A 21,983-nucleotide genomic window follows, 5' to 3' on the forward strand; every position below is an offset into this window, starting at 1 on the left:
AAGTATCTCAGGAATGGAAGAAAAAGTATCCAATGTACTCAGCCCTACTATGAAGCTAAATTATAGCTTTCACATGAAGGCTATAACCCAACTATAGCACAAGACTATGGGGAAAGGGCCAAGGAAGGGGAAGGGAGGGGGGAGGTTAGGGTGGAGGGAGGGTAATGGGTGGGGCCACACCTACCGTGCATCTTAGAATGGGTACAGGCGAAACTTACGAAAGGCAGAATACAAATGTCTACATACAATAACTAAGAAAATGCCATGAAGGCTATGTTGAACAGTTTGATGAGAATATTTCAGATTGTATATGAAACCAGCACATTGTACCCTTTGATTGCACTAATGTACACAGCTATGATTTAACAATGAAAAAAAAGAATATATGGCGGCACCTGTGGCTCAATGGGTTAGGGCGCTGGCCCCATTTGCCAGAGGTGGTGGGTTCAAACCCAGCCCCAGCCACAAACTGCAAAAAAAAAAAAAAAAAAAGAATATAGAGAATCAGGAACTCTGAACCATTACTAGGAAGAAAAATTGGTGTAACCATTGGGGAGTTATTTCTTACAGAAATGTATTAAAAAGAAACAAAATGTTCAGAGGTATGTCACTACAGGATGTTTATAGTTCAAAACACTGGGAAGATCCTAAATGTTTATCATTAGCAGATTGGTTAAATAAATGTTGGTTCATCTATAATAGAGCTCTAAAAGAGTTTAAACTATAAATCTATATAAATAAATCTATATTTATTAGATTTATTAATACTCAGAGAAACAATGAGGTTGCTCAATAATATGTATAGCATTTCACTTAAATAAAAATATAATATGCATCCTTATAAATTGTATGTTAGTGTATTAAAGAGTCTGAAAGGGCTTGATGCGGTGGCTCACGCCTTATAATCCTAGCCCTCTGGAAGGCTAAGGCAGGTGGATTGCTTCAGCTCAGTTCAAGATCAGCCTGAGCAAGAGTGAGACGCCCCCTCCCCACTTCTCTTAAAAAAAAAATAGCCAGGTGTTGTGGCAGGCGCCTGTATAGTCCCAGCTACTCAGGAGGCTGAGGCAAGAGGATGGCTTGAACCCAAGAGTTTGAGGTTGCCGTGAGCTATGATGCCACTGAGGGTGACAAAGTACTCTACTGAGGGTGACAAAGTAAGAGTCTGTCTCCTAAAAAAGAATAAAAAAAAGAGTCTGAAAGAATACGTACTGAAGGCTCGGCGCTTGTAGCTCAAGCAGCTAAGGCACCAGCCACATACACCAGAGCTGATAGGTTCGAATCAAGCCTAGGCCTGGAAAACAACAATGACAACTACAACAAAAAAAAAATAGCCTGGTCTTGTGGCAGATGCCTATAGACCCAGTTACATGAGAGGCTGAGGCAAGACAATTGCTTAAGCCCAGGAGTTGGAGGTTACTGTGAGCCGTGATGTCACAGCACTCTACCCAGGGCAACAGCTTGAGGCTGTCTCAAAAAAAAAAAAAAAAAAAGTACTGAAATGTCAATACTATTCTATGAAAGAAGAGGAAGAGATCAGTTATTGCATTTTCAGTTGCAAGTGACAGAAAATTAGACACAAATTAGCCTAAATAATTAGCCTAAACAAGCAAAATATATTGGCCAAGTAACCAAATGCTTTTAGGTAGAGTGGTTTTTGGTAGGTAGAATGGGCTTTGTGAAGGGTTGCTATGGGGGTTCAGCAATATCTTTCAGCTGCCAGGTTTTTCTTCATCTTGCTTTTTGCCTTCCAGGTAAAAGCTTCTTGAGGTCATTATGTTAGGTTAAATAAGCCAGATTCAAAAATAAAAGTATATACTGAATACTTAGGGTAGCCAAATTCAGAGAGAAAGTACGATGGTGGTTTCCGGGGGGCTAGACAGAGGGGAGAGTAAGGAGTTTGTGCAGAGTGTATGGAGTTTCAGCTTTGCGAGATGGAAAGAGTTCTGGAAATTGATTGGAAGACAATCCAATAGTTGAGACGGTACCTTTACCTTTTAAATGTTTGTAATTATTTTTTTTTTTTGAGAGTCACACTCTGTTGCCCCAGGCTAGAGTGCTGTCGTGTCATAGCTCACAGAAACCTCAAACTCGTGGGCTCAAGCAATCCTCTTGCCTCAGCCTCCCAAGTAACTGGGACTACAGGCATCTGCCACAGTGAGCAGCTAGTTTTTCTATTTTTTTGTTTTTACTGTTGGCGATTCATTGAGGGTACAAGAAACCAGATTACACTGATTGCATTTGTTAGGTAAAGTTCCTCTTACAATCGCATCTCACCCCCAAAAGGTGTGGCACACACCAAGGCCCCACCCCCTCCTTCCTTCCCTCTCTCTGCTCTTCCTTTCCTCACCCCTCCCTCCTTTCTCTCTCTGCTCTCCCCTTCCCCCACCCCCACTATGTCCTTAATTGTCCTCATATCAAAATTGAGTACATAGGATTCATGCTTCTCCATTCTTGTGAAGCTTTACTAAGAATAATGTCTTCCACTTCCATCCAGGTTAATACAAAGGCTGTAAAGTCTCCATTTTTTTAATGGCTGAATAGTATTCCACGGTGTACATATACCACAGCTTGTTAATCCATTCCTGGGTTGGTGGGCATTTAGGCTGTTTCCACATTTTGGTGATTGTAAATTGATCTGCAATAAACAGTCTAGTGCAAGTATCCTTATGATAAAAGGATTTTTTCCTTCTGGGTAGATGCCCAGTAATGGGATTGCAGGATCAAATGGGGGGGGGGGTCTAGCTTGAGTGCTTTGAGGTTTCTCCATACTTCCTTCCAAAAAGGTTGTACTGGTTTGCAGTCCCACCCGCAGTGTAAAAGTGTTCCCTTTCTCCACATCCTCGCCAGCATCTGCAGTTTTGAGATTTTGTAAAGTGGGTCATTCTCACTGGGTTTAGATGGTATCTCAGGGTGGTTTTGATTTGCATTTCTCTAATAAATAGGGATGATGAGCATTTTTTCATATGTTTGTTAGCCATTTGTCTTCTTTAGAGAAGGTTCTATTCATGTCTCTTGCCCATTGATATATGGGATTGTTGGCTTTTTTCACGTAGATTAATTTGAGTTCTCTATAGATTCTACTTATCAAGCTTTTGTCTGATTTAAAATATGCAAATATCCTTTCTAGTTGTGCAGGTTGTCTATTTGCTTTGGTTGTTGTCTCCTTAGCTGTACAGAAGCTTTTCAGTTTAATTAAGTCCCATTTGTTTATTTTTGTTGTTGTTGCAATTGCCACGACAGTCTTCTTCATGAAGTCTTTCCCTAGGCTGATATCTTCTAGTGATTTTCCTATGCTTTCTTTGAGGAGTTTTATTATTTCATGCCTTAAATTTGAGTCCTTTATCCATCTTGAATCAATTTTTGTGAGTGGAGAAAGATGTGGGTCCAGTTTTAGTCTTTTACATGTGGATATCCAGTTCTCCCAGCACCATTTATTGAATAGGGAGTCTTTCCCCCAAGGTACGATCTTGTTAGGTTTATGGAAGATTAGGTGGTTCTAAGATGTTAGTTTCATTTGCTGGTTTTCTATTTGATTCCAAATGTCTATGTCTCTATTTTTGTGTCAGTACCATGCTGTCTTGACCACTATGGCTTTGTAGTGCAGACTAAAATCTGGTATGGTGATACCCCCAGCTTTATTTTTATTACCAAGAACTGCCTTAGCTTTACGGGCCTTTTTCTGGTTCCATACAAAACGCAGAATCATTTTTTCCAAATCGTGAAAGTACTATGTTGGTATTTTAATAGGAATGGCATTGAAGAGGCAGATTGCTTTGTGAAGTATAGACATTTTAACAATGTTGATTCTTCCCAGCCATGAGCATGGTATGTTAATATCCTCTGCTATTTCCTTTCTGAGGATTTCATAATTTCCTTTATAGAGGTCCTTCACCTCCTTTGTTAGGTATATTCCTAGGTATTTCATTTTCATCGAAGCTATGGTAAGGGAGTTGTGTCCTTATTTAGCCTCTCATCTTGACTGTTATTGGTGTATACAAAGGCAACTGATTTGTGCTCGTTGATTTTATATCCTGAGACATTACTGTATTTTTTGATGACTTCCAGGAGTCTTGTGGTTGAGTCTTTGGGGTTCTCTAAGTATAAGATCAGCAAAGAGGGAGAGTTTGACCTCCTCTGCTCCTATTTGGATTCCCTTTATTTCCTCATCTTGCCTAATTGTATTGGCTAGAACCTTCAGCACTATGTTGAAAAGTAATGGTGACAGAGGACAACCTTGTCTGGTTCCAGTTCTAAGAGGAAAAGCTTTTAGTTTTACTCCATTCAATAAAATATTAGCTGTGGGTTTGTCATAGATAGCTTCAATCAGTTTCAGAAATGTGCCACCTATGCCTGTACTCTTCAGCATTCTAATTAGAAAAGGAAGCTGGATTTTATTGAATGCTTTTTTTGCATCTATTGAGAGGATCATATGGTCTTTATTTTTGCTTCTGTAAATATGGTGGATAATGTTTATGAACTTGCGTATGTTAAACTAGCCTTGCATCCCTGGGATGAAACCTACTTGATCATGGTGTATGACTTTTTTGATGATATGCTGTAATCTATTGGCTCAGATTTTGTTGAGAATTTTTGCATCTATATTCATTAATAAAATTGGTCTGAAATTCTCCTTTTTAGTTGGGTCTTTTCCTGGTTTTGGTATCAGGGTGATGTTTGCTTCATAGAACATGTTGGGGAAGATTCCTTCCTCCTCAATTTTTTGGAATAATTTCTGCAGTACAGGAGTAAGCTCTTCCTTGAAGGTTTGATAGAATTCTGGTGTGAAGCCATCTGGACCAGGGTATTTTTAATTGGAAGCTTTTTTATTGTTTCTTTAATCTCAATGCATGAAATTGGTCTGCTCAGAAGGTCTATTTCTTCCTGGCTAAGTCTAAGGAGAGGGTGTGATTCCAAATATTAATCCATTTCCTTCACATTGTCAAATTTCTGGGCATAGAGTTTCTGGTAGTGTTCAGAGATGATCTTTTATATATATGTGGCATCAGTTGTTATTTCCCCTTTATCATTTCTGATTGAGGTTACTAGAGATTTTACTTTTCTCTTTATAGTTAGTCTGGCCAAAGGTTTATCTGTTTTATTTATTTTTTCAAAAAAACCAACTCCTTGTTTCATTAATTTTCTGAATTATTCTTTTGTTTTCAATTTCATTGATCTCTGATTTGATTTTGGAGATTTCTTTTCTTCTACTGGGTTTAGGCTTAAATTGTTCTTCTTTTTCCAATTCCATAAGATGCCTCGTGAGTTTGTTGATGCGCTCTCTTTCCGTTTTTCAAATGTAGGCATCTAAAGTGATAAATTTTCCTCTCAAAACTGCTTTTGCAGTATCTCACAGGTATTTGTAGCTTGTGTCTTCATTGTTGTTATGCTCAAGGAAGTTAATGATTTCCTGTTTTATTTCTTCCTGCACCCATCTGTCATTCAACAGAAGGTTGTTTAATTTCCATGCCTTTGTGTGGGGTTGAACATTTTTGTTGGAGTTGAGTTCCACCTTTCGTGCCTTGTGGTCTGAGAAGATACAAGGTAAAATTTCAATTCTTTTGATTCTGTTGAGGTTTGTTTTGTGTCCTAGGATGTGATCAATTTTGGAGAATGTTCCATGGGGCGATGAGAAGAATGTATATTCTTTATCTTTGGGATGGAGTGTTCTATACACATCTATCAAGCACAGTTGTTCTAGGGTCTCATTTAAGTCCCTTATATCTTTGTTTAATTTCTGTTTAGAGGATCTGTCCAGCTCTGTAAGAGGAGTGTTAAAGTCCCCTGTTATTATGGTTTTATAGGATATCATATTGCTTAGACTGAGGAAGGTCTGTTTCAAAAATCTGGGAGCATTTAAATTGGGTGCATAAATATTTAGAATTGAAACGTCTTCTTGTTGTATTTTTCCCTTGACCAATATAAAGTGACCATCTTTGTCTTTTTTTGACTTTAGTTGCTTTAAATCCACACGTATCTGAAAATAAGATTGGAACTCCTCTTTTCTTCTGAATTCTGTTTGCCTAAAAAATTGTCTTCCAACCCTTAACTCGGAGTTTTAATTTGTCCTTTGAAGCTAGGTGTGTTTCCTGCAGACAGCAAATGGATGGCTTGTGTTTTTTAATCCAGTCAGCCAATCTGTGCCTCTTCAGTGGGGAATTCAAGTCATTAACATTTATTGACATAATTGATAAGTATGGTAGTGTTCTATTCATCTTATTTTATGAGAGTCCATTGCTTAGTTTTACCTTTTGCATCAGTGTGGAAGCTAGGTTCTGTCCTTTAACTGCTGAGTTCTCACTTCGCTGGTGATCCATTGTGATGGTGAGTGTGTAGAACAGGTTGAAGTATTTCCTATAGAGCTGGTCTTGTGGCGAATTTCCTCAATGTTTGTATATCAGTAAATGATTTGATTTCTCCGTCAATTTTAAAGCTTAGCTTAGCAGGATATAGAATTCTGGGCTGGAAATTGTTCTGTTTAAGTAGATTAAAGGTAGATGACCATTGTCTTCTTGCTTGGAAAGTTTCATTAGAGAAGTCTGCAGTCACCCTGATGGATTTGTCCCTGTAGGTCAACTGGTACTTACTTCTGGCATCTTGAAGAATCTTTTCTTTTGTCTTGACTTTGGTCAGGTTCATCACAATGTGTCTTGGAGAAGCTCAGTTACAGTTAAGGTGACCTGGGGTCCGACATCCCTCTGAAAGGAGTGTGTCAGAATCTTTGGTGACATTTGGGAAATTTTCATTTATAATATTCTCTAGTCTATTCTCTTGACTTTGGACAGGTTCATCACAATGTGTCTTGGAGAAGCTCGGTTAGAGTTGAGGTGATTTGGGGTCTGATATCCCTCTGAAAGGAGTGTGTCAGAATCTTTGCTGACATTTGGGAAATTTTCTTTTTTTTTTTTTTGCCAGGGATGACACACACCTGTAATTTTACCACTTTGGGATCGCTCAAGGTCAGGAGTTGAAGACCAGCCTGAACTACATAGCCAGACTCTGTCTCTACAAGAATATAAATCACCCAGGCACAGTGGCACACCTGTAGTCCCAGCTACTGGGAGGCTGAGGCAGGAGGATCACTTGAACCTGGGAGCTGGAGGTTGCAGTGAACTATGTTAGTGCCACTGCACTCTGGCCTGGGTGACACAGCAAAGCTCCATCTCAAAAAAAAAACTACTAATGTTTGTCATAAAATTAAATGAGATTGTTTAAATGAAAGTGCATAGAACAGGGCCTGGCTCACTGCTGGTGCTCAGCAAACACATCTGTTTGCTCATACATAGCTTAGGAAGTCTGATGACTTGCAAAGTCTCAAAACTAGTTCTGTATCTCGGGCTTGGTTTGATCAGAGAGAGCAGTGAAAAAGTAGTCTATAATTGTAAACTGTAATTCTAGAGAACTCCCAGTAACAGCACAGAAAGGTACTGAACAATTCGTGTTGCCTGCGTTTGCATTCCCTTATAAGCTTTATGGAATTATGTGATTGTGGGCATCGCTGCCTGTCCTTGGAGAGGTGCTGTGTGGGAAGCTGTTTTTGTCTGGGCAAGGCTGAGCCTCTGTGTGAGATCCTCAGTCTTACGCTCTTGCCTCTGAGAACCGTGTTGCTTAAGAGCATCCCTTCTGGCTGGGTGCCTGTAGCACAGTGGTTACAGAGCCAGCCACACACTGACTAGAGCTGGCAGGTTCAAACCCAGCCCAGGCCTGCCAAACAACACAACTACAACCAAAAAATAGCCAGGCGTTGTGGCGGGCGCCTGTAGTCCCAGCTCCTTGGGAGGCTGAGGCAAGAGAATCATTTAAGCTCAAGAGTTTGAGGTTGCTGTCAGCTGTGATGTCATAGTACTCTACTGAGGGTGACAGAGTGAAGCTTTGTCTTTTTAAAAAAAAAAAGCATCCCTTCTCCTGGTTGCTAGGTCAACTCCTCAGTCTTAATTAGAGTCCTGAGGGCCACTTGCCTCTAAACACAGGTGGCATGTGTTCACTTTGAGGCCCTGCCATTATCTCCAGCTCAGATGGCCTAAAAACAAACTGCCCGTCTCACAACCACCTGGACGTCCTCCTTAGGCCAGTGTTATTCTCCAGGGCACCCAAGCTTGATGTCTCCAGGCACTGTTATTTCTTCATTTCCTGGTGGCTAAAGCTTCCCCCAGCACTGTTCCTGTAAACACTCAGCTCTCAGGTCCTTTCTCTCCAGCCTGCTGTTCCCGGCTCCAGTTTGCGGCTGATAGGCCCAGCACAGCCCAGGTCCTGCCTGGAAGGAGTTCTAAAGAGGCACCTTCTCTTTAAATCAGCGGGAAATTTTCATTTATAATATTCTCTAGTATGGCTTCCATTCCCCTGGGGCATTCTTTTTCCCCTCCTGGGATACCTATCACTTACATGTTTGAATGCTTCATAAAGTCCCATAATTCTGTCAGTGAACGTTCTGCTTTCTCTCTCTTCTTTTCTGCCTCTTTAACTATCTGAGTTATCTCAAGAGTTTTGTCCTCTACCTCTGAGATTCTTTCTTCTGGATAGTCTAATCTGTTGTTGATACTTTCTATTGCATCTTTAAGTTCCCTAATTGATTGCTTCAGTTCCTTCAGCTCTGCTATATCCTTTCTATATTCTTCATATTGTTCATCTCTTATTTGATTCTGTTTTTGGATTTCCTTTTGGTTATTTTCCACTTTATCAGCAGTTTCCTTCATTGTTTCCATCATTTCCTTCATTGCTTTCATCATGTGTATTCTAAATTCCCTTTCTGTCATTTCTAACATTTCGTTATAGGTGGAATCCTCTGCAGTAGCTACCTCATGGTCCCTTGTGGGGGTTGCTCTGGACTGGTTTTTCATATTGCCAGGATTTTTCTGCTGATTCTTTCTCATGAATGATTTCTTTTGTCTGTTTCTTTGCCCTAATTTTCCTTTCACTTCCTCTTGGTCTTTAACTTGCCATGCCCCTGGACCAGGGTTTCGATCCGTACCCAGTTGCAAGGAAGCTGTTACTTGGCAGCCATCTTCGCTAGTTTTTCTATTTTTAGTATAGACAGGATCTTGCTCTTTCTCAGGCTGGTCTCAAATTCCTAAGCTCAAACAATCCAATTGCCTCAGCCTTCCAGAGTGTGAAGACTACAGAGGTGAGCCGTTGAGCCTGGCCAGAGATGGTACATTTCCAGTGTTTTTTTAAATCACCATTTAAAAAAAAAGGTAGAAGCCTGATCCTCACTGGGCTGGCTTCCCCTAGTGGAGGGAGGGTTGTGGCAGCAGCCTGCTTTCCTCAGGCTGTAATGTGTGTCTCCATACACCCAACACACAGCCAACCAGGGCTTTCCTCTGACTGGATTATGATAGTAGGGTTAGTAGGGTCATGTGCCTGTTCCTGAATTATGTGCTATCCTGTCATCATATTCTGGGGTCCTCTTTGGAAATTTGGGAAGAAATTTTGATTGTCACAATGGTTGGGCACTTAGAGAATGTGGTCCAGAGGCATTAAATTTCTGATAATGTATGGGAAATACATTGCAGAATTTTCCTGTACCTTGCACAACTTTTTCTTTTTTGAGATGGAGTTTCAAGCTGTCGCCCTGGGTAAAGTGCCATGGCAATATCATAACTCACAGCAACCTCCAACTCTTGGATACGAGCGATACTCTTGCCTCAATTTTTTGTATTTGTAGTAGAAACGGGGTCTCTCTGGCTCAGGCTGGTCTCAACCCATGAGCTCAAGCAATCTACCCGCCTCAGCCTCCCAGAGTACTAGGATTACAGGCATGAGCCACTGAGCCTAGCCCTTGCACAATCTTTAATACCCCACTCTACATTAATACAGATTTTAAAAAATCTGTGTGGCTCAGTGCCTGTAGCTCAGCGGCTAGGGTGCCAGACACATACATTGGAGGTGGTGGGTTCGAACTCCGCCCACGCCTGCTAAACAACGACAACTACAACCCAAAAAATAGCTGGATGTTGTGGCAGGTGCCTGTAGTCCCAGCTACTTGAGAGGTTGAGGCAAGAGAATCACTTAAGCCCAAGAGTTTGAGGTTGCTGTGAGCTGTGATGCCACAGCACTCTACCGAGGACGACATAGTGAGACTCTATCTCAAAAAAAAATATGTAAAATAATTTGAACCTAGACTCTAACTCCACACTTTATTCATAAATATGAACTATTTTTTGCATGGTTTTAATGTAAACCATATGTCCAGATATGAGATTAGTGGGTAAATTGAGAGAAAATAGTACTTTGCTGCATTTGGAACTTTACCAAGAGTTATTCACTATTTCAGAAAATCATGTCTTCAACAACCAACACTTGTGGTATTTGAGTCACTGATTCAACCCTGCAAATTGCAATTTTTGCAATTTACACTGCATAATGCAATTCACTGCATATTTTGAAGTCTCTGAAATAAGGATACATCCTATATCAAGTTCAGGGGTTCTCAAACTGCGGCCCGCGGGCCACATGAGGTGGTGTGATTGCATTTGTTCCCATTTTGTTTTTTTATTTCAAAATAAGACATGTGCAGTGTGCATAGGAATTTGTTCACAGTTTTTTTTTTTTTTTAAACTATAGTCCGGCCCTCTAACGGTCTGAGGGACAGTGAACTGGCCCCCTGTTTAAAAAGTTTGAGGACCCCTGTTAGATTGATGAAACACAATACTGAATATTAGTGTGCATTTGAAGCTGTTGCATTCATTTTTCACCTGGATTCTTATAACAACCTCCTACCCAAATGGTCTCCCTGCTTCCACCCTTATGCCTCTATAATTGATTCTCAATAAAGTGGCCAGATTTAAAAAATGCAGGCCAGAGGCCCGGCTTGGTTGTTCATGCCTGTAATCCTAGCATTCTGGGGAGGCTGAGGCAGGTGGATTGCCTGAGCTCAAAGGTTCAAGACCAACTTGAAGAAGAGCGAGAACCCATCTCTAAAAATAGCAGGGTGTCATGGAAGGCACCTGTAGTCCCAGCTACTAAGAAGGCTGAGGCAAGAGAATTGAGGTTGCTGTGAGCTATGATGCCACAGCACTCTACCGAGGGTGACAAAAAATAATAATAATAATCCAAGTCAGATGTCACTCCTCTGCTCAAAACCTTCTAATGTTTCACCATTTTACTCATAATGCAAGGTTCATAATAGCCTGTGAGGCCGTTCAAGATCTGACTCTTATTTCTCTGACCCATCTCAGACTCTGCTTTTACCTATAGAACTCCCTCCAATCCACTCCCTGGTCAGTTTACAGACCATACACTTGCCAGCCAGCCTCCACCTTAGAGTTTTTGCACTGGCTATTCCCCTTGCTGGGATACTTTTCTCCTGGATAATCTATGCGACCCATTCCTTTCCCACTTTCTAGTGAGGCCTGCCTAACTACTCTGTTTTGAACTGGCACTCCTCCCTCCCTCCTGCTCTAAACTCTGTATTTCCTCCTACCTTGTTCTACCTTTTTCCCCCATAACACTTAATCACCTTCCAATGCAGTATTTAACACATAACTTACTTATATATTATGTCGATTTTTTGGTGTCTACCTCCCACCACTCTGCTAGAATGTTTGCTCTGTGAAACAAAGATTTGTGTCAGTATTCCCAATAAATAGAGCCTGATACAGAGTATGCGCTTGATAAATATCTTTGAATAAATTATGATTTTGCTATTAGGTACTCGTATCTAATTACTTCATTATGTCTTCTATTAAATTTGTGCTCAAGCATTTACATATTGAATGTTAACATTCAATTCCAGGTTAAAAAAAAAAAGAAATACATGTCACTTTGTAATGCGTTACTTTCTTATTATTTTTCTTTTATATTACATTTATAGTATTGCCCTGATTTTTTTTTTTCTTAAGAGATGGCGGTCTCATGATGTCACCTGGCTGTTTTTGAATTCCTGGCTTCAAGTGATCCTCCAGCCTCAGCTTCCTAAATTGCTGGGATCACAGGGATGAGCCATGGTGTCCAGCTGCATTATGTTACTTTTTTTTTTTTTTTTAATAAGATCTCACTCTGTTGCCCAGGCTAGACTAGAGTGCTGTGGCATTATAGCTCACAGCAACCTCAAACTCTTGGGCTCAAGCGATTCTCCTGCCTCACCCTCCCGGGTAGCTGGGACTACAGGTGCCTGCCACAACACCCAACTAATTTTTTTCTATTTTTAGTAGAGAAGGCGGTCTCATTCTTGCTTGGGCTGGTTTTGAACTCCTGAGCTCAAGGGATGCTTCCACCTTGGCCTTCCAAGAGTACTAGGATTATAGGAATGAGCCACCATGCCAGGTCTGCATTATGTTACTTTGAAAAAGTATATTCGCACTCAGTTATTCAGCACTTACAAGGCTTTTTAATAATGGTTGCTGAGGCCAAGCATGGTGGCTCAATGCTTGCAATTTTAACACCTGAGGGAGAAGGATCCCTTGAGCCCAGGAGTTGACAACTGGATTGAATAACATAGTGAGAGCTTTATCTCTACCAAAAAAAAAAAAAAAAATTAGCTACCTTAGAAATGAAAATAATGTAACCTAAACATTTGTACCCTTATAATATCTGAAATAAAAAGAAATATATTAGCTGAGTGTAATGGATTGAACCTATAGTCCCAGCTAATCGGAGGCTGAGGAAAGAGGATTGAACCAAGGAGCTCAAGGCTGCAGTGAGCTATCCTGAGCCACTGCACTCCAGCCCAGGCAACAGTGAGACACTGTTTCAATCAATCAATCAATCAATCAATCAAATAAAATAAAGGAAGAAAGTAAAGTGGCGGCTGACGTTTTTCTTCATTTAACTTCAGTCTAACTTTTTCTACATGTAATATGCATTAAACAGCTAAAACAAGATGTATGATATCATACATGTGCCTGCATGTATGTACACACACACATAAAGCAAAATGCTAAAATAACTCGCAGTGAGCTCAACTCCCAAATTACAAATACATGTGCTGGGAAGTATATCATAATACATGTAAGATCTATTGATTTTGTAAGTTAGGATTATAAAGACAGTGTTATAAAACATTTGTTACAGTATCAGAGTTTGGATGCTAGGGGGAGAACTTCTGGTTCAGATAATTTCAGAAGCCACATCTGGAGCTGTGGGTAGAGATAATCCCATAAAAACTGCCTGGCTGCTTCCTGGATGGAAAGGATAGGGTGGATGTTGGAAAGGCAACCACCATGCTCGCAACCAGGAGGAAACAAACTCCATTTTTCCAAGTTTCCTGTTTTCCATACTGTTTTTTAATTTTTTTTTTTTTTTTTTTAGACAGAGTCTCATTCTGTCCTCCTGGTTGAGTGCTGTGGCATCATCATAGCTCACAGCAACCTCAAACTCTGGGCTCAGGTGATCCTCTTGCCTCAGCCTCTTAAGTAGCTGGGACTACAGGCACCTACCACAGCCACCAGCTAATTCTTCTGTATTCTTTGTATAGTTTGAATATTTTATGTTTAGTGTTCATTCCTTTTGTAACAAGCAAAACCAATAAGGATATTTTTATTTTAAAAACTACTACAAAGGGCGGCACCTGTGGCTCAGTGAGTAGGGCTCTGACCCCATATACTGAGGGTGGTGGGTTGGAACCTGACCCCGGCCAAACTGCAACAACAACAACAACAACAATAACAACAACAAAAATAGCCAGGCGTTGTGGCAGGCCTCTGTAGTCCCAGCTACTGGGGAGGCTGAGGCAAGAGAATTGCCTAAGCCCAGGGGTGGGAGGTTGCTGTGAGCTGTGACGCAACAGCACTATACTGAGGGCGATAAAGTGAGACTCTGTCTCTTTAAAACAAAACAACAACAAAAAAACTCCTACAAATATGGAAAACAGATAAGCAAAAAAATTAAAAATAGCTATAATCCTACTCCTCAGGAATATGCACTGCTAACATTTGATTTTTATAAATATTTGTTTTCAAGCATTTGTGGACATACATCAGGGGAGAAAATTGAGGGTAAGTCTAGGTTGCAACCAAGCAGTGAGGAAGGAAAGCTTAGACCACAGTAGTGGCTATGGAATGGACAGGGACACACCTAAGAGATACTGCAAAGAAATCACGTGGCTGACAGTGATTAGTGTGTGTGAGAGCAATATTGGCATCTGTGTATTCTAACCTTGCATTTACGGAAATTAGAGATGAGGAAAGACCTGTTTCTGTGCTCTTTCTGTTGCTCTCTCTTTTTTTTTTTTTTGGAGACAGAATCTTACTATGTTACCCTTGGTAAAGTGCTGTGGCATCACAGCTCACAGCAACCTCAAACTCTGGGCTGAAGCTATTCTTTTGCCTCAGCCTCCCAAATAGCTGGGGCCCAGCTATTTTTTTATTTGTTATTGTTGTTGCAGTTGTTATTGTTGTTTAGCTGGCCTGGGCCGGGTTCGGACCCGCCAGCCTCTGTGTATGTGGCGGGTGCCATAACCACTGGGCTATGGGCACCGAGCTTCTCTTGCTCTCTCTTTTCAAAAAACAAATTGCCTGAGCTCACAGGTTCAAGACCAACTTGAGTCAGAGTGAGACCTTATCTCTAAAAAAATCGCTGGGGTTGTGGCAGGTGCCCATAGTCCAGCTACTTGGGAGGCTGAGGCAAGAGAATTGCTTAAGCCCAGGAGTTTGAGGTTGCTGTGAGTGGTGACGCCATGGCACTCTACCAAGGGCAACAAAATGAGACTCTGTCTCAAAACCCCCCCAAAACAAAAAATTAATATAGTGACATATTTCAAGTGTGAAATTTGATGAGTTTTGAGATATGCTTACACCTCTGAAACCATCATTACAATCAAAATAATGAACATATCCATCATCCCTTCAAATATCTTCATACCTTTTATTTTGTTTTTTTCTTTCCTTTTTTAATTTTTTTTTGTGACAGAGTCTCACTCTGTCACCCTGGGTAGAGTGCTATGGTGTCATTGTTGCTCACAGCAACCTCAAACTCCTGGGTTTAAGCAATTCAGCTTTCCAAGTAGCTGGGACTACCACACCTGGCTAATTTTTCTATTTTTGGTAGAGACAGGGTCTCACTCTTGTTCAGGCTAGTCTTGAACTCCTGACCTCAAGTGATCCTCCCACCTCAGACTCCCAGATTTCTAGGACTAGGGGCATAAGCCACCACACTTGGCCTATAAATGTCGCCCTTATCTTTTTGCTCACTCTAACCGATTTAGTTTTGTGGTATTTTTTTGTTAAAATGAATACATTAGTCTAGGTTAATTTTTTTCCATTTGAATGTTCATATTCCATCTACCTTGAACAATTAATTAAGAAAAACAGGGCCCTCCAAAACCTTCCCCAGAATGATGACCTTTTGAAATGACACTTATCATACAAACTGGACAGGTGAGACGAATGACTGTGGCAGGAAACAGTGAGATCTTCAGGGAGCTGTTTCCTTCAAGTCACTAATCTGTTTAATCAAGTAGTTCTCATCAGCGAACTGCTCGTCATCCATCCTTTCTTTTTGGAAGCTCCTCAGAAACTCAATGAGTTTGGGTTGATTTTTTAACAAAGTTTCGACAATGAGTGGAGTCTTGTGAGGACTGGTCACAAACACCTTAAAAATGTGAAAGGCTTCAAACTGGATGTGGGGACTCTTGTCCTGAAGGAGGTTCATCATCAGCTTCAGGTTCTCCGGCTTGCTGATGTACTTGATCATGACAGTGAAGTTGTGGTGGTCCAGGATCAGTTCACCTAGCAGCTTTAAAGACTGTCTCTTAGTCACATAGTTCTCAGATTGAAGCAATTTCTCATAGTCTTCAAAGACAGTGTCATAATTTTGTTCTAAGAAGTCTGCTACCAACATTTTGTGTCTGCTTAGTAAATCCTTAAAAGTAGCAAAGGCATCTGAAGCAACATCAAATGTTGACAGCTCCACATATTTAAGGAAATCAATGAATTGATTAGAAAAGAGGATGATTTGGGCAAGTGCTTCATGTTGAATGCCTTCTCTCAGCATAATCGCACAATGCAAGGCAATCTGTGGGGCTTCATGTCCCTTGAGGAGCACGAACAGGATGTAAGGATGAACCCTGACATACTCCACAGTGGGTCTCCGAGTGAACACCTGTTTGTCTTCTCTGGGCCACATCTTTTTTTCCCTCAAGGTCTATTAGCCATAGGTCAGCTATCAGCCTCACCAGCAGCCCGCTGTTGCGTTCTTGCGCTAGTCGAGCTACTGCTTCTGTTGGGTTCCTTGTCATTTGTTTCATACAGAATTTCCTTCACTGCTTGCAATGATCTCAACACTTCTGAAAGTGAAGTGTCTTTTTGTCTTGCTTTTCCGAAATGGCCAGGATGTCTTTCAGAATTTTCACAACTTCTGCTGGATTTTTGTGTGATTTGCTAAACAAAGCCATTTTTTTTATGTATAGAGAGCTCTTCTTGCAATATGGAACGCTTAGAAGTTGTACATTATTTGCAAATTTGCTTCAACCTTCTTAGCTTACCGAAGTCACTGACTAATACAGCTTACTTCTCTCCTTTAGCATACTGCTCTTGCTTAAAGAGTACATAAACCACTGACTTGGGTCTACATCTTTATTTTCTGTGCCACCAGGCCAGTGATTCCCAGTTTTGCGGTATTTATTTCTTTTTATTTTTTGAGACAGAGTCTCACTATGTCACTCTTGGTAGTGCCGTGGCATTACAGCTCACAGCAACTTCAAACTCTTGGGCTTAAGCGATTCTCCTGCCTCAGCCTTCCAAGTAGCTGGGACTACAGACGCCCGCCACAACGCCCGGCTATTTTTTGGTTGTAGTTGTCATTGTTGTTTGGCAGGCCCAGGCTGGATTCAAACCTGCCAGCTCCGGTGTATGTGACTGGCGCCCTAGCCGCTGAGCTATAGGTGCCGAGCCAGTATTTTTATTTTTAAATTACCAAAACATCTAGTGTTTTCCAAATAAACAATTGAGAAACACAAAAATGAGACTCTGGGCTGCTAGTTTTTTCTTCTCCTTTGAGTGACCATGGCTCTTATCCACATGGAGAGTGCAGGGACTTGACTGAATTCTACATTACTAAGGCCAATTCGCTCCTCTGAGAGACAGTAGTAAACACGGCCACACATAGACACACAGGTGGAACGGTGAAGGAAGAGGAGGGGACTGGTAATCAGTAGACATCTAAAGAAATGACTCTGTAATGGTAGAATTTCAGAGGCCAATCTGGGTGTCATTTCTGAGCTGGGTATGGGCAAGGGTGAACAAGTTGACTTTGGTCTGGAAAGCCAGCCAGTCCACTGGAATTCTCTCTGGGGGGCAGTCATTAAAGAGACAAACAGCACCAGTCAGGTGTAGCAGACATATAGCTTATGGGAAGCTCAGAATACTCTGTAATTATAAGAAATACACGTAACATCTCGGTAATATAACACCTTGGTGATAAGGGCTTGGGGAAGGGATTCGGCTCTCCTAACATGAGAGCTCATGAGACGAGAACATCAGTGGTTGGCAGTCTCTACACCTGTGGAGCAAGTAGCCACGGGATTACGTCTATAAGTAGCTGCAGGAGAAGGCAGCTGGGAAGTGTGGGCACGTTCTTTCATGGACTCGCTCACTCTGGCTTTTCTGCTTCTCCTGCTCACTGGACTTCTGCCAGAGGCCCTTCTAAGAAGACTGTTAAGATTTATTTTTCTGTTAAGACTGGTTCTCTCCCTAGAAGGTTGTGTTTCTCTCTCTCTCCCTTCTGCTAAGGGGAGTAGCCCTCAGGCACCTCAGAGTAATTGTTCCTGAGCAAGATAGAACAGCAGTCTGTGTCCTGACAACAGATGAGCCGGGCTGGAGACCTGGCCAGTCCCAGCCCAACAAGTGGACCCCAGATGGGACCTGACAAGTGGCGACCAGGATGGGATAGTGGAAGCCACTGGCAGTCAGGGACCCTGTAAGACTGAGGACCTCACACTAGCCTGTTCTGGTCTTGCATCGCTATCTGCCTATTCATCCTAAACCTCTGTTCTCTGTTTTGATCCATGATTTTTAAAAAACGAGATCCAGCTTCTTTTTAGGTATTTTTACCTTGTGGTAGACACACACACACACGTAGCAGCCCGTATAGCCTCTGGCTAGGAGGAGTGAGAGTTATAAGAAATACCTGTATAGCTCAATAATGGGACACCTTGGTGGAAAGGGCATGGAGAGGGATTTAGCTCTCCTAACAAGTATGAGAGCTCGCGAGATGAGAGCAGTGGTGAATTGGCAGTCACTACATCTGTGGTGTTGAGAGGCACGAGATCAGCCTTATATTAGGCTGGCGGAGCAGGCAGTCAAAAGCATGTGCATTCTATCACGGACTCTCTGTCTCTTCTGCCTGCAGAATCCCAGCATGGCGTCTCTATGATGAAGATTACCAAGCTCTATTAAAGGCTAAGACCTATCTTTCTGAGAAGCTTTACTCTCTCTTTCCAGCTAAAGTAGGTAGCCCTCAGGCACCTAAGAGAAACTGTACCTGAGCAAGGTAACTTAGCGGTCCGCGTCCGGAACCTAGTTAAAGCCGGCCCGAGACTTGGCCAGTCCTGGGCCCTGACAAGTGGTGTCAGGAATGAGATGTGACACACACACATATACACCCATGTATATATACGTATATATGACATAAAACTTAGCATTTTAACCATTTTAGTGAATCAGTACCATTAAATGCCTTCACAATGTTGTGCAACCATCAGCACCATTTATTTCTAGAACTTTTTTTTAATCATTCCAACAGAAATTCTGTACCCATTAAATAATAATCCTTGCTCACCCCTCCCCGGCCTCTGGCAACCAACATTTTACTTTCTGTCTTTGTGAATTTACCTACACCAGGTACTTCATACAGTATGTAGAATCATACAGTACTGGGGGGTTTATTTGTGCCTTGAAAACACTGAGCATTATGTTTTCAAGATTCATCCTTGTAGTATCAGGTATTGGAATTTCATTATTTTTTATAGTCAAGTAATATTCCATTGTGTAAGTATACCACATTTTGTTTACCCATTCATCTATTGATAACAGGAAAATAGTGATGTTTCTACCTTTTGGCTATTGTAAATAACACTGCTACAAAGTTCCTGCTTACAATCAGTTTGGTATATACCTAGCAGTGGAAGAACTAGGTCATATAAGTAAATGTTTATCATTTTAAGGAACCACTAAATTGCTTAATATAGCAACTGTACTATTTTACATTCTTACCAGCAATGCACTAGGTTTCTAATTTCTTCACATCCTCAACACTTATTTCTTTTTGTTTTCTTTTTTTTTTTTAAACAATGGCAGCCATACTACTGGATGTGAAGTTGTACCTCACATGGTTTTTAGTTTTGTTTTGATACTTTGAGATAGGGTCTCGCTAGGTCATCTAGGTTGGTCTGGATCTCCTAGACTCAAGCAATCCTTCTCCCTCAGCCTCCAGAGTAGCTGAGACTAGAAATGCCCTACGTGTTGGGCTTCATGTGGTTTTGATTTGTATTTGCCTAATAAATAATGATGTTGAACATTTTTTCATGTGCTTATCGGACATGAAATAGATCTACCATTGTAGATCTTTGGAGAAATGTCTATTCATATTAAAATTGGGTTGTTTGCTTCTTTGTTGTTGTTCAGCTATAAGAGTTTGTTATATATTCTGGATATTAATGCTTTATCACATATAGGATATGTAAATTTCTTTTCATTCTGTGGGCTATCCTCTCTCTCTCTTTGATAGTACCCTTTCTGCTTTTTTTTTTTTAGATAGAGTCTCACTATGTTGCCCTCTGTAGAGTACTGTGAAATCAAAGCTCACAGCAACATCAAACTCTCCAGCTTAAGCAATTCTCTTGCCTCAGCCTGCCAAGTAGCTGGGACTACAGGCACCCGCCACAAGGCCCGGCTATTTTTTTGTTGCAGTTGTCATTGTTGTTTAGCAGGCCTGGGCCGCGTTTGAACCCGCCAGCCCTGGTGTATGTGGCCGGTGCCCTACTCACTGAGCTACAGGTGCCGAGCCCAGGCTAGTTTTTCTATTTTTATTAGAGATGGGGGTTTTACTATTGCTCAGGCTGGTCTTAAACTCCTGAGCTCAAGTAATCCATCCACCTTGACCTCCCAGAGTGCTAGGATTATAGGCTTGAGCCACATCACCAGGGTCACAGAGTACTAGTCTTATATTTGATGATTCGTCCCTTGTGTCTCTGTCCCAGTGTGCTCTTCTGTCATTCCTGTGTTGAAGAGGGCCCTCCTAAGATGGCTGCAGAACAGGCTTTTCAGCATAGATAATGCCCCAGAGTCTGGGCTACACTGGGAGATCTTGGCCCACTGGCATCTGGTCTACCATTTTTTTCTTTTTGAGACAGAGTTTCAGTTTTCACCCTTGGTAGAGTGCCGTGGCGTCACAGCTCACAGCAGCCTCAAACTCTTAGGCTCAAATGATTCTCTTACCTCAGCTTCCCAAGTAGCTGGGACTACAGGCCCTGCCACAACGTCTGGCTATTTTTAGAGACAAGGTCTTGCTCTGGCTCAGGCTGGTCTCAAACCTGTGAGCTCAGGCGATCCACCTGCCGGGGCCTCCCAGAGTGCTAGGATTACAGGTATGAGCCACTGAGCCCCGCCTTACCATTTTTTTTCTTGAAGACTGGTGTGTACTTTAGTGACAAAAATCAGATAATGAAAGTTGAGAATTTTCTGATCTTATGTTCAATTTATCACCTCATAATATATTCAGTAGAAAAGATAAAAGCACAGAAGACAAATTTCCCTGCTTCATAATGTCTGTTTACTTTTTGTTTTAAAAATATTTTTAAAGGTATTCAAATATTTGAAGAAAAATATTTTAAAATGAAATAAACCTAATGTTATTACAAAAAAGTAACATAAAACTGGTATGTAGAGTTTAACAGATAGTTATAAAAGAGAACAAAACTGTAAAAAATCCTTTGGCTTATGAACTAGAACACTGAGTTCTGTTTATTTAACAATAGAAACCACATGTCAAAGCCCTGCACACCTGTAATCCTAGCACTCTGGGAGGCCGAGGGGGGTGTGGTTCTCCTGAGCTCAGGAGTTAGACACCAGCCTGAACAACACCGAGACCCCCATCTCTAAAAATAGCTGGGTGTTCTGGCAGGTGCCTGTAGCCCCAGTTACTTGGGAGGCTGAGGCAAGAGGTTGCTGTGAGCTATGATGCCATGGCACTCTACCCAGGGTGACAGCTTGAGACTCTGTCTCAAAACGAAAAAAAATAAACAAGAAAAGAGAAGAAAACTATAGACCAATGTCACTAATAAATATTGACATAAAAATACCCAATAAAATCCTAGAAATAGAATTCAGCTACACATCAAAAAAACTATATAGCCTGGGTGCCGTGGCTGTAATCCCAGCACTTAGGAGGCTTGGGAGGCTGAGGTGGATGGATTGCCTGAGCTCATAGGTTAGAGACCAGCCTGAGCCAGAGCAAGAACTTGTCTCTAAAAATAGCTGGGCGCTGTGAAAACAAAGACCATATGATTCTCTCAATAGATGCAGAAAAAGCATTTGACAAAATTCAGCAACATAAGACCACTTAAGAATATAAGCATAGGCAGGACATTTCTTAAAGTGACAGAAGTCCTCTATGACAAGCCCAAGGCCAGTATCATATTGAATAGAGAAAAATTGAAAGCATTTTCTCTTAGATCTGGAGCCAGACAAGGATGACCACAATCACCACTTGTGGTGCACTACTTAAGGTAGTGCTGGAAGTCCTAGTCAATGCAATCAGGCAAGAGAAGGATATCAAGGGTATTCAAATGGAGAAAGAGGAGGTCAAACTATCACTCCTTGCTGACAATATTATATTATACTCAGAAAATCCTAGTACTCAACCACAAGACTCCTGGATGTGATCAAGAACTACAGCAACATCTCAGGATACAAAAATCAATGTTCACAAATCAGCAGCCAAGAACAGGCAAGCTGAGAATTAAATCAAAGATACAATACCCTTTACAATAACACCAAAGAAAATGAAATACCTTGGAATTTACTTAACAAAGGATGTGAAGGATCCCTACAGAG

General features: G+C 41.3%; 1 pseudogene; it reads right to left on the bottom strand.

The window, feature by feature from the left end:
* Positions 1-15,324: 15,324 nt before the first annotated feature.
* Positions 15,325-16,327, bottom strand: LOC128587148 (calcium-binding protein 39-like; annotated as a pseudogene).
* Positions 16,328-21,983: the final 5,656 nt, after the last annotated feature.

This window comes from Nycticebus coucang, chromosome 6 (genome assembly GCF_027406575.1).
Source record: "Nycticebus coucang isolate mNycCou1 chromosome 6, mNycCou1.pri, whole genome shotgun sequence".
Lineage (NCBI taxonomy): Eukaryota > Metazoa > Chordata > Mammalia > Primates > Lorisidae > Nycticebus > Nycticebus coucang.